General features: G+C 46.4%; 1 protein-coding gene across 1 annotated transcript in view; it reads left to right on the top strand.

Moving 5' to 3' along the window:
• The first annotated feature begins 614 nt into the window (after positions 1 to 614).
• GRAMD1B (GRAM domain containing 1B) overlaps positions 615 to 11658 on the top strand; it is a 213670-nt gene continuing 202626 nt past the window's right edge. The window contains exon 1 of the mRNA XM_019509830.1: positions 615 to 983. The gene's annotated coding sequence lies outside the window, so the exon portion shown is untranslated. The remainder of the gene's footprint in view (positions 984 to 11658) is intronic.

Genomic DNA, 11658 nt, shown 5'->3' with positions numbered 1-11658 from the left:
GGCTGTCGGCTCAGTTTGGAGCTGTAAAGGTGGCTTTATCCAGGAATGCGCAGAGCTCCCATTGACCTGCTCGAGCTCTGTGTTTGCCTGTTTGGTGTATTTGACCATCACTGTCTTCTAGCCACTATTCTTGGGTACCTAGCAACTTAACACCTAAACCTGTCCAGTGCTTAGAACCAATACATAGGCATACTCCCTGACCTGTTACATGTTTGCAGCAAATAAGCAAGCTTCTCCTCTCCCCCAAACCAGGCTGGGAAATGAAGCTAATGTAAACATCTAAACCTAACCAGTCCAGGATTGGTTTCAACCAGTTCTTCAAACCCCAACCCTGCATGCTAAATGAATAGGGGATTCAGCTCTAGGAGGAATAAGAAGCCCTTATTCTGATGCTCTCAGGCTGTGCTCTAAGTTTGCACAACAGAGCTGATCTTTTCTTTTCTTTTTTCTTTTTGAAATAGTCTTTGTCTGATTCCTTTAAATCTCACTCTGTTTCTTTTTCTCAGGTTCCGTTCCAAAACCCTCTCCTTCAGGAGCAGGGCTTTCCTCGGAGATGGGCTGAAAGGATGGATTGGGAAGCACGAGAGAATGAATACTCCGTAACACAGAGGAGCTCTTTTCTCCTGCCCTGCAGCCAGTCGAGGGTTAACAAAATGAGCAGCTCTTGTGCAGGCAGAGTATGTACTTGGCAGTGAGGGATGGTCTGTATTACAGTATGTAAGAGAAGGAGCGGAGGTGCATTTGATTCCATTCACCAGCTGGCAGGCTGAGCCTAAATCTCAGGATCCAGGGTCTGGCGACAGCCAAGAACCCCCCTCCTCCCTGCCCCGAGCCTCAGTTCTTCCCCTGGATGGGGACCCTCGCCACTGCACATGGTGGCATTTGACTCCGGTATGCTGCTGTGAGGAGTTTATGTTGGTGGCTTCAACAGGACTTTTCCCCTGACTGTCTGAATGAATGAGTGCCTTTCAGAGCAGAGCCAGGTAAGATTCGCAGCGTTACTTTTCATTCCTTCTAGCTTGCAACCTAAAGACAGGAGAGGCCAAATCCAGCCCGGAGGCAACTCTGCTGCAGTCAGGGGGGTTATTCCTTGGAATTCGATTTTGCCCATTGTCAGGCTACTCTCTCACCAGGTTGGTTTCTTATCATGAGAAAAGTACAAGTCCTGATGATAATCTCTGATACGGGGTTTGGTTTTTTTTCTGAGCTGTCCATGTGGGGAGTTCTCTTGCCTTATCCACCGTGTTTCTTTACATGGAGCATCAAAGTTACTGCAAGTGAATAGTAAAGCTATTAACATGGACTGTCAAAAAGGCTGTGATGGGAAAGGTGCATTTTGGAGGTGCTGGCTGTACAGGGTCCGGGTGTCTGTTAAAGTCACACTGTTAAAATACCACACCTTGTACAGTGATGCAAGGAGTGTGTGTGTTTACATTGGATGCATAGCATCTTCATAAACAGCATATTTTATAACATGGCATACTCTCTAGAGCTGTCGGAAACTGCAGAACACTTTCTCAAGCATTGCCTGAGTGTGGAAATCAAGCTTTCCTCTTCTATGCCTGTGCCTCTTTTTGGGGGTGTTTTTTGCCTTTCTGTAAACATCAGAGCTTAGCACATAAGACCTGACTTTTTAGCTTGTTCAGTTAAGCATCTGCATTAGAAATGTTGTGTTTTGCATGGGTTGGGGAACTAAATGCAGCAAGGAGATAGATGAGGTCTGAACCCTCACATTAGCACTGGCATAAAAAGCTGTTAAAATGATACATAACAATCTGGCCATACCTTTCATAGCTAGTTTTATGCGTGCATGTTCAATGGTTTTGTATTAGTGGGTGTGATGAGAGAGAGAAATTAAAACAGATCATTATTATGCACTTAGTATATTTTATATCACATGGGATTTACTTAACATTGCAGCTGAACACAGTTGCCAAACCTCTTGCCAGAGCCCTGACACAGGCAATTAAATGAGTTAGGAAAGGATCTGAGGGCACGTTTGTTACTTTGTGTGCATGATAAAAATTTACAGAAGCCTAATTTTACTAACACTGACTCCTTGGTAAGGGGCCAACTAGTCCAGAAAGAAAAAGGTTGGAAGTTCTCCAAAATCCCAAAGTGCTTGTTGAAGTGAGCAGAAATGTAATGTTTGTGGCAAAAATCTCAAAATTTGATTGGGGGAGCGAGCGGGAAGAAATTCAGACTTATTTTTAAACCCAGCTTATAGAGACAATCCAAAGACTTGAACATTTCTGAAATTTTGTATGAAAACTTTCATTAAAAATTCACATGCTCTAAGGGAGAGCGGAGGAGCACGTTGACCAAGACTTCGTGCAGTTTCCTCCCCATTTTGGCCTCTTCTCTTTCTAGAGCTTTCATTCACCCTACAATAGCAGGAATTCAAACTCAACTCCCAATTTATAAAAGCTGTGGTCATCCAATCAGCAAAGGGAGATTTGCTGCATGACTTCTGACCAACTGCAGCTAGCCAACTCCTCTCCTAGCTCACAGATCAAATATTTGCCCCAAACAGCAAATAATCTGTAGAGTGTGCGGTTTCCTTTTTTTTTTCTTTTAAAAAAGCAAACAAACAAACAAGCTGCCAGAATAAATAGAAAATAAAATATCATAACATAGATGTAAGGAAATCGTGACTGCAGCGTTATCATGTTCTGCTTGTTGACCTTTCCCAATCAGGAAAAGGGGCTAAACCCATCGGGTAAATGTTGAGCAGATAATTGCACGGCAAATCTCTTCTAGATACGGTGTCATAAGAGGATGGCTTTTCAAATCTGGATCCCATTTTATGAAGCCATTGGTTTTGGTGAGTGTTGATAAATAGCTGGATAAAACCAGACTTTATGGTTTTGGTTTACAAGCTCAGGAGTAGGTCTGGAGGGTCCCATTCAGTGTTCATTTCTTCCCCCCCCAGCCATAAAGTGCAAGAAGGAACATTTGGTGGTTTCATTTTTTGGCCCAGATGTAAGACTAACCTGCTATTTCCTTGGCAGCATTGATTTCTTCTGTAAATATAGACAATGCTCCATCATTCGAATTAGCTTGCTATTTCAGTCTGTTCCCAACAGCTGAGGGGTCAGATAAGGGCCAAAGGCTCTGAACTGGCAGGTGAGAGACCCCAGTGAGGGCAACACATCATGGATGTCCCCTAAATGAACATGTATGCCTCAGGGAGGTGCCTTATCTAGCTTCATTACAGTGCATGTGAGATCCCATGCCTTGGATCCTAATGCGAGCATGACCGAAGCAGTAGCTCCCTGGTTGCGTCGTGGTCTGTGCCGAGCTGCCTGGCACTATGGAGCTGAATTGTTCCTTGTGTCCCTTGCTAACTCTCACAAGCCAACTGCTGCATACACTTCCCAGACACATTTCCACATAAGCAATGGCAGTAGCTGCCATTGTTGTTACAGCTGCCAATGCATTGCTGCATCCTAGGCTCTTGAAGGGAGAAGAGGTGCACTGGATAATTCATGAAACGGTGGGGAATTATTCATAAGTCATTCCCCTACAAAGAGGGAATCCTGGCTGTGGAGAGCTGGGAGGATTCCTACTTTAGTTCACAGCACAGATGCTAGGAGCAACATGCCCACCCACATCATGGCTAGCCAGCCTCCCAGGTGCTGAGCAAAGAGTGTGCGCATGCACATCTCTGGGGGACATTGGGTCATTAGGCTAAAAAGAGATATGGAAAGTATGTACAGTAGCAACTAGCTGAGGTGGGCAAACATGGCAAAAATGTTTCCTAGAAATAAATCTGTGACCAATCGCAAAACTTGAATACCCTCAAGGAGCTTCTCACCGACTAGGGGGTCAGAGCTAACAGATAGCTGTAGAAAGTCACCTGTGTGAGTGGCCGCAGCACAGACGGGGCATTATTCAAACGGGAAAAAAGCAAGCATCATCCAACATTTGCTTCTTTTCTTTTTTTGCCTATGCCTCTAGTGTCCAAAGAACACTGAAGAAACTCAGTTAGAGGTTGAAACCTATAATGGGTATGGACATACTTAAATCGTGGTAAGACAAAGGGTTTTCACAGCCTGCACGTCGTGTGCAGAACTGGTTTTTTTTTGCAGGCATTTTGCGACGGTCTCATCCCTCAGCCAGTGCTAAAGGACGGGACAGTCACAAAATTGGTGGAGAGGCCCTGGTAGGGGGAGGTGGGATAAAGGGGCAACCACCATCTTGTCTACTGCCCTTCATGACCCACTACCAGCTGGTGCTTTCCCCTCCTGGCATCATCTGGGGAGCTGGCATTTAATTTTTATTTAGTTTTTTGTTGTTGACTTTTGTGGGTTAAGTAGGTCCCTAAGAATAGGTTGTCTCAGTCTTGGTCAAAAATGAGGTACTTGACTACACTTGGAAGGCTGCATATGACCCAATTCATTGGCACTGGGTGACTTCGATTATATGTTTGGTTATATTTTATACGAAAGTCACATTTATAAATCACAAAAAGTTAATTATTTACTTTCGACCATTAGCTGTAAATCAGCATTTAGCAGACATGGTGCAGTTAGGTATGAACGTATTGGTGGAAGGTGCTATAGATGGTTCCAAGCTATGATTATTGGGGCTGTGTGAAGTGAGCCCTATTCGATTCTGATTCAGCCCAAATCTGGGACAGTGATTTGATCCATTGATTCGATTACTGTCCTTGATTCGATTCGGCTGAATCTGAATCTGATGACTCGATGCTGATTTGGTGAATCAGCGATTCAGACACAGGTACAGCTTTAAAAGGTTTTTTTCTACATACCTTAAGGTAGCAATGCAGCTTGTGATTGCTGCAGTGCTGGGGCGCATGAAGCGTCCCACAGGAGCATGGGGGTGCTCTGCAGAGTGCTCGGCAGCAAATCCAGAAGAGGACCGAAAGTACTTCTGGTCCACTTCCGGGTCTGCTGCCGAGCACGCTGGAGACGCTCCATCTGCCCCAGCACTGCAGCGTTCGGAGCCCCTGCTACCTAGAGGTACACAGAAACAACATTTAAAGCTGTGTCTATGTACAAATGGCTGAATCTGTCCGAATCTATTTCGGAGAGTCCTGAATCGATTTGGAGAGTTGAAAGCATCCTTTGATTCAATTTGGATTCAGAGATCTGGCCACCGAAATGGACTGAATCTCTGCCAAATCGGATCAGGGACTGAAGCTTCGCACAGCCCTAATGATTATGAGTAACCTGTTAGACTCTGTTTAGCTGTAACAATTGTTTAACAACTTTGTATCATCTATAGATGTTTTACTTCAACTTTTGTAGGAATTATTCATAAATATGCCATTAATATAAATTGCAAAGGTATACTTTTTTCCACTACTCCTGTAAACAGGGTCTTTTAGCCAAGCTGTTGTGTTGTCTGCTCTTCAGCTGAATATTGATTTAGATTGTGGAACCAAGCTGTACTGTAAGTTATGCTGGGATTTGGGGGTCTTAGTTAAAAAGGTTGTTAAATACATTTTACCATAAGCACTAAGAGAAAACCGCCACAGTGAAAGACCAGGATAAATAGGTGCTGACCCTTGGAGATCACCGTTATAGACACTGTCACGGAGTGGGGCCTACGAGCAGCCATGATCCCGCTAGCGCCCCCTTGCCGTGGCAATTAGGAGATCAGCACCCTCTAATTCTCGCCCGCCACGTCTTTGATCTTATATAATATAATATGGGAGGCTACCTATGATCTCCTGAGATTTAAGGGTGACTTGGTGCACCCCCAGCCCTATGGGCTATGCGTGCCTCCTACCTCCCCTTTAGCACGCCCCAAGCCTTGCAGCTGTTCCTGACGTTCTTGTGAACGTCACTCCCCGGGCTTCACTCTTACCGGCTGGCCCCCCCAGGGGCCTAGGCCACGCGCTTCCCACGCTCCTGCCCCTCTTGCCCCTCACTGGGGCCTTTGTCTGTGCTACTCGCGCCCGTGGCTTTCTCTTAGCCGGTCCCGTGCTCTCGTGCCCGTGGCTCTCCTGGAGCCTGCTTCCGCCCGCTTGCGCCCTTGGCTCCCGCCGAGCCTGCCTCCGCGCTGCTCGCGCCCTTGGCTCCCGCCGAGCCTACGTGCCAGCCCTGTCTCGGGCTTCCCGGCGCTGGGGCTCAGGTGGCATGCAGCTGTGCCTGGCCCCTGACCTTTCTCAGGGTCCCTATGCCACTCGCCTCTTGTGCGCTTGCCCTCGCTGGGGCCTGCTCCACGCTGCGCATGCCTTTGGCTCCCTCCAAGCCTCTTGGCTCACTTCGAGCCTACGCGCCAGCCCTGTCTCGGACTTTCACCGGCACTGGGGCTCAGGTGGCACGCAGCCGTGCCTGGCCCCCTGACCCTTCTCAGGGTCCTAGGCCCTCACTGGGCCGAATACTGCCCTCTCGGGCTGGGGTCTCAACCCCACACACTGCACCACGCTGGTGCCAAGTTGCCACGCCTTCCCGGCGCTGCTCGGTGCCCGCACAGGGCACCCAGGAAACCCCCGGACTACTTGGGATCTCCTGTGAGGCCTCCTCACACCCCTACAGCCTCACCCGGTCCTCCGGTTGATATACACAACTGAATCATAAGCCAACCGGCTGCAACCAAAATCATAAGCCCACCGGCTATAACAACACCATCAGCCTACTGGCTTCTACATCAAGTCCCGGCCGTCCTGGCTCTCGGGCCAAAGCCTTCTGGTCAGGCTTCTCTCCCCCTGCACCATAATACAGCCCTCTATGTGCCAAGCGGCACTGCTCAGTCTAGCTCTCCTGCAGAGCTCTTACATGCTGGCTGCCAGAAGGGAACTGCCAGCCAGGCTCCGGCCTAGCTGTTTATAAGGGCCCAGCCCTGCCCCCTTCCGGTCACATGGCCGACCTGGTTACTCCAGCAACCCACAGCTGAGCTGCCCTGGTGATTGGCAGCTGCTCTAATCCTTACTCAGGAACGGGGCACCCAAGTGCCCCCGTGACAGACACACATAATATGATACGTTTGTATTCTTTGAATAAAAAGAGCTCCAAGTGAAATATCCAACACTGTTACTCTTCCTTGCACGTTCCCGTACCGTGGAGGGGTTCCATGAGACGTATGGGAGTATATACTTACACGTCTCATATGTACCCTTCCTTTGGACCTCCTTGGTCTCCATTCACAGGTTGCAGATTGCGTGTGCATCCCTCTATCCTGCACTCATCTCATGTTACTTTAAAAATGTCATGTCATGTTACTTTAAAATTCTGCCCATCTCTAAACTCAGTACCAAGATGTTTAAAAATCCTGAGATCTCTTGAGTGCATTTCACAAGTATACATTGTCCTCTTACGCATCTTTATGCTCTTTCAATATATATTGCACTTTCCCCTAGTCAAGTCATATAGGAGTGACCATCCCACTGCTCTGTTGATGTCTAATCAATCCATTTAATCCAAACTCCTCCTAGCAGGGACTTATGCTGCACAACAGTTCATTAGTCAACATTGTCCCCTTAAAGTGGAAAAGGACCTCAGACTGAAAATGTTTATGGAGAACTTAGAGACGGTCCAGAGGCCAGGGACAAAGGTGATAAAGGGTTTGGAAAACAAGTCCTACAAGGAGAGGCTGAAGGAGCTAGGCATGTTCAGCTTGTAGAAAAAGCATTAAGAAGGGACACAATAGCAATCTTCAAATTCTTGAAGGGATGCCATAAAGAAGAGGGGAAACCCTTTTTCTGTCTTGCTGTAGACAGTAGGATATGGACCAGTGGCATGAAGTTGCAGCAAAATAAGTTTTATTGGATATCAGGAAAATGTTCTTCACTTTCTTCATTGTTTAAATGTGAAGCAGTGGAATAAACTCCCTAGGGAGGTTGTGGGCTCTCCATCACTGGAGGTGTTCAAGAAGAGGTTGGACAGCCACTGGTCAGAAATGATCTAGGAGTAGTTATGACTGCAGCCAAGGCTAGGAATTTGGACTGGGCTGGGCCAGTGCTTCTTCTGGGACTTAAAGCCAGAGGTTCCTGGTTAGAGGGTCTTGTCCTTCTTCTCAGTGTCAGACCGATCACTATATTTGGGGTCAGGAAGGAATTTTACCCCATGGTCAGGCTGGTATGGACTGTGACGGGTTTTGCCTTCATACAGTAGTGGGGGGTGTGGGAATCTTCCTGAGATCTCTTGAGTGCATATTACCAACCTTTTATAAAAGCAGGATGTTCGCCACCATGGTCCCCCCTGCTTTACCTGTGGCATGTTAGGGTCTTGTGCTGTGTCAGGGTTGATGGCATAGTTTTACAAAGAGATTAGATTATGGATTTGTATAAAATGGTTTGGTTAGGGATGATCCTGCATTGGGTCAGGGGTGGGACTAGGTGATCTACAGTCATCCCTTCCAGTCCTATTTCTCTATGATTTGCAATCATTTTAATGATAGTTGGAGACAGATTAGGGAAGGCAGATAATTCACATCTTCTCTCCTATGCTCCTGCAACCCAAACTGACTTTATATTTTTAAGAAATGTCTCTGTCCTGGAGTCTCTAAGACCAGTGACTCTCTTTTAGTAATGAAGGTAGTTAACCACGTTAGCCTGAAGTCTGGCAGAAAGTACGGCAGGCTGACACCTTCAAAACTAGCTGGTTCAGAGAGACGTGAGCTTGTGTAGGTAGCAAGCAATTTCATCAGGTGCTCCATCTGTTCCTGGTATCTGATGAAGTAGGTTGTTGCCTATGAAAGCTCATGCCTTTCTGAACTAGGCAGTCTCTAAGTGCCACCCTGCCCTACCTTCTGCTTCTTTGTAGGGAAGCCAAATCACACCTCAAGCAACCCAAACTGGTTAAGAGTCAATGTAGGAAACTGGCTACTGCACATGATTGGTGCTTTATTTGATGAGCCCATCCACTGCATTTCATCACACTTAATATTTTAGATTAACCCAAAACTAAGTGTGTCCTTAGTGTTGCAGCATGTGCAATCAGTGAGAGTCTTATTATGTTCTGTACTTGATGCAGGAGGTGGTATTACTTTTTTACATGATGCACCATGATCCCAAGGTGCACTTAAAGGTATAATTAATTACATGTCATGTGAGAAGAAGGATCTGATATTAGGGCAGGAGCTTAGGACACTGAAGACCAAGGTATGAATCTCTGTTCTGCCACAGGCTTCCTGTGTGACCTTAGGCATCAGAGTACCTTTTAATATATGCCCATCTCTAAACTCAATACCAAGATCTTTAAAAATCTTGCCCATCACATCCCTGGACTTCAATTCCACCTATAAATTCAGAAAAATGGCACTCCATACTTTGCAGGGCCATTGGGAGGGTAAATACATTAAAGATTATGGGTGCTTATGGACAGCAGGCAACACTAGTACAGTATCTTAAATGGGTAACTGGTAGTCTGGAATGCTTTTTTTCCTCAAAGGCCCATTAGACTAGCCTGTGTTCCCCACCAGGTACACCCCCTGCCTCCTGGGCATTTTGACTTGAGTGTCTCCTTTCCTCCTCTTCTAGCAATGCAGGTCTCTTCTATTTCTTGTAGAAACTTTAAGATCACCAGTGGCTGATATTAGCTTGTTTGTATGGCGCTGATGTCTTTTTGTGTGTGTGTGTGTGTGTGTGTGTCTGGCTGCTATGCCACCCTGCTCACTGTGCTTTGGATTGAAGGCTCTGTGTGCAGTACAGTGGCAGGGCAAAATCATTTCACCCACGCAGGATATGACAGTTCAGTGCATTGCCATTTCATTCTCTCAACCAGTGCAGGATCATTATTGTTCCTGCTTTATAGCTGTCAGCCTTGCACCCCAGTAGTTCAGTGTCTAATTATTTGTCTGTGTCGTAGTACATCACAGTTACACCACATTACTGTAACTCTGTTGCATTGCACTCCCACATTGTAGATAGCCACTGCAGTGTAGCATTTCCCCATCATTTGCTACCATGCTGTTGATAATCATTATTGAATATTGCTGTCTCCCCATCATTCACCCACCCCACAGGCAGTATGTTATTCCCCGAACTGTTCGACAGCACTATTGCATATCTGATTCCTCTTGATCCCTGACATTTTCATTGTTGTCAACCTAAAACTCTTCACTTCTATTTCCAGACCCTCAGACTGTCCTGTTTTCCTCTCCTCTTCTTTCATAGTGCCTTTTGGAGCTTAGCGGGATTCAAAGCAAGAGTGATGACAGCACTTACTGCTTTAAAAGTGAGAGTAAGAGGCTCATGAGTTTTAGGAAGGAGGAAGCTTTGTCTCTGCATATACTGTTCCATAATGTCTTTTAAAGCACTTTTTTAAGCCACTGATGGAGACAGGATTTAGGATAAGATGGGCCATTGATCTGATCAGCTAGATAATTCTTATTGGTCCCACTAGATCAGACACCTAGGATGGGTAGTCTTCAATATAACACATGCTCCTGGATTTGGAATATCCTGCTGTTCATTTTTTTTCTTTTTCTTCTTTCTTGCCCTGGGAGTGGGCTGGGTCACTGTGCTGCTCGTTCCCCATACATGCTGCACAAAAGAGATTGGAAATGCCATCGAGACATGCATCGGAGGTGATGTTGACCGTCTTCCAGCCCTGTACAATCTGAGGAAGAAGCTAATGCAAAAGAACGAGCTGTCGTCTCTCCTCGCGGTGCGACACTTATCATTGTGACACATGACACAATAAAAAGGCCAGAGACCCGCTAGCTGAGAGAACCTTACTGCCCTTTTACCCCTTAAGCAAGGCAGGAGCATGGTCCCACAGGAACACCCCAACACAACCTGACAGGCTCAGTTTTCAAGTTAATTGCATAAAATGTGAGACAGAACATGCATGGACTGGCGTCTTCCCGAACACCACGAATTTGTCTTCTCAAACTGAACCATCCAGGTGGCTTGGGACTCAGCGCAACTGGGCTCATCAGAGAGACACTTGCCGTTGGTGGACTGAGCCCAGCTGGGTGGAGAAGTTAAACCAAATGTGCTGCGTTCACACAGTGATACTGATGAAGTGTGAGAGATCTGAGTGGCTTTCCCCCATCCCACACGCACATTTCCATTGCTAACTAGGTCACTTGCAGTAACCAGGCTTGCGGTTTGCAGACCAGGCTATCACAGTTTTAACCACGTGCATTTTCCATTCCCATCTCCCTTTCAGAAATGGGTGGCACTTCTTTTAGGCCCCTTTTATCTGAACAGCTGCAGCAGGGTCATGTTATGGAGAAAACTAAAATACAGGCAGCTTCAAATGATAGCATGAAGACTCCCTCCTGGAACTGTTTGTTGGTGTCTTTTTATTAGCTCTGTGGTGGAGAGGCAGGAAATGAAAAGTGCCCTCAAACATGTGCAGATAACATGGTTTAAAACGTACAATTCATCAGTGAGCGGTTTTGGACGATTGCTCCGATTCACAGAAACAGCCCAAAGTCCAACAAATGGCCCACAGGCCAGCTGAGGACTGGAGCGTTGCTTCTCTCTCACTGAAATGATTCTTGACCTTTCTTCAACTGTGTCCTGAGTAAATGCAGGCAGGGGCACTGCTGAAACAGCAGAGAGAGAGGGAGAATGTATTGAAGGGTGCAGGAAGGACTTTGGAATGAAAAGGCGAGAACAGAATGGTGGAGGGAGATGAAAAGAATAGTTACTTAGTTAGTAATAACTATTCTGTTATTACTAACTAGTTACTTACATTGCATATGGTTCAGGGCAGGAACCTTTTCTTTTTTTGT

Source organism: Gavialis gangeticus, unplaced genomic scaffold, assembly GCF_001723915.1.
Source record: "Gavialis gangeticus isolate Ggan-Ray unplaced genomic scaffold, GavGan_comp1, whole genome shotgun sequence".
In the NCBI taxonomy this organism is placed as follows: Eukaryota; Metazoa; Chordata; order Crocodylia; family Gavialidae; genus Gavialis; species Gavialis gangeticus.
The sequence above is the reverse complement of the archived record's forward strand: the minus strand, read 5'-3'. Positions and strand labels throughout refer to the sequence as shown.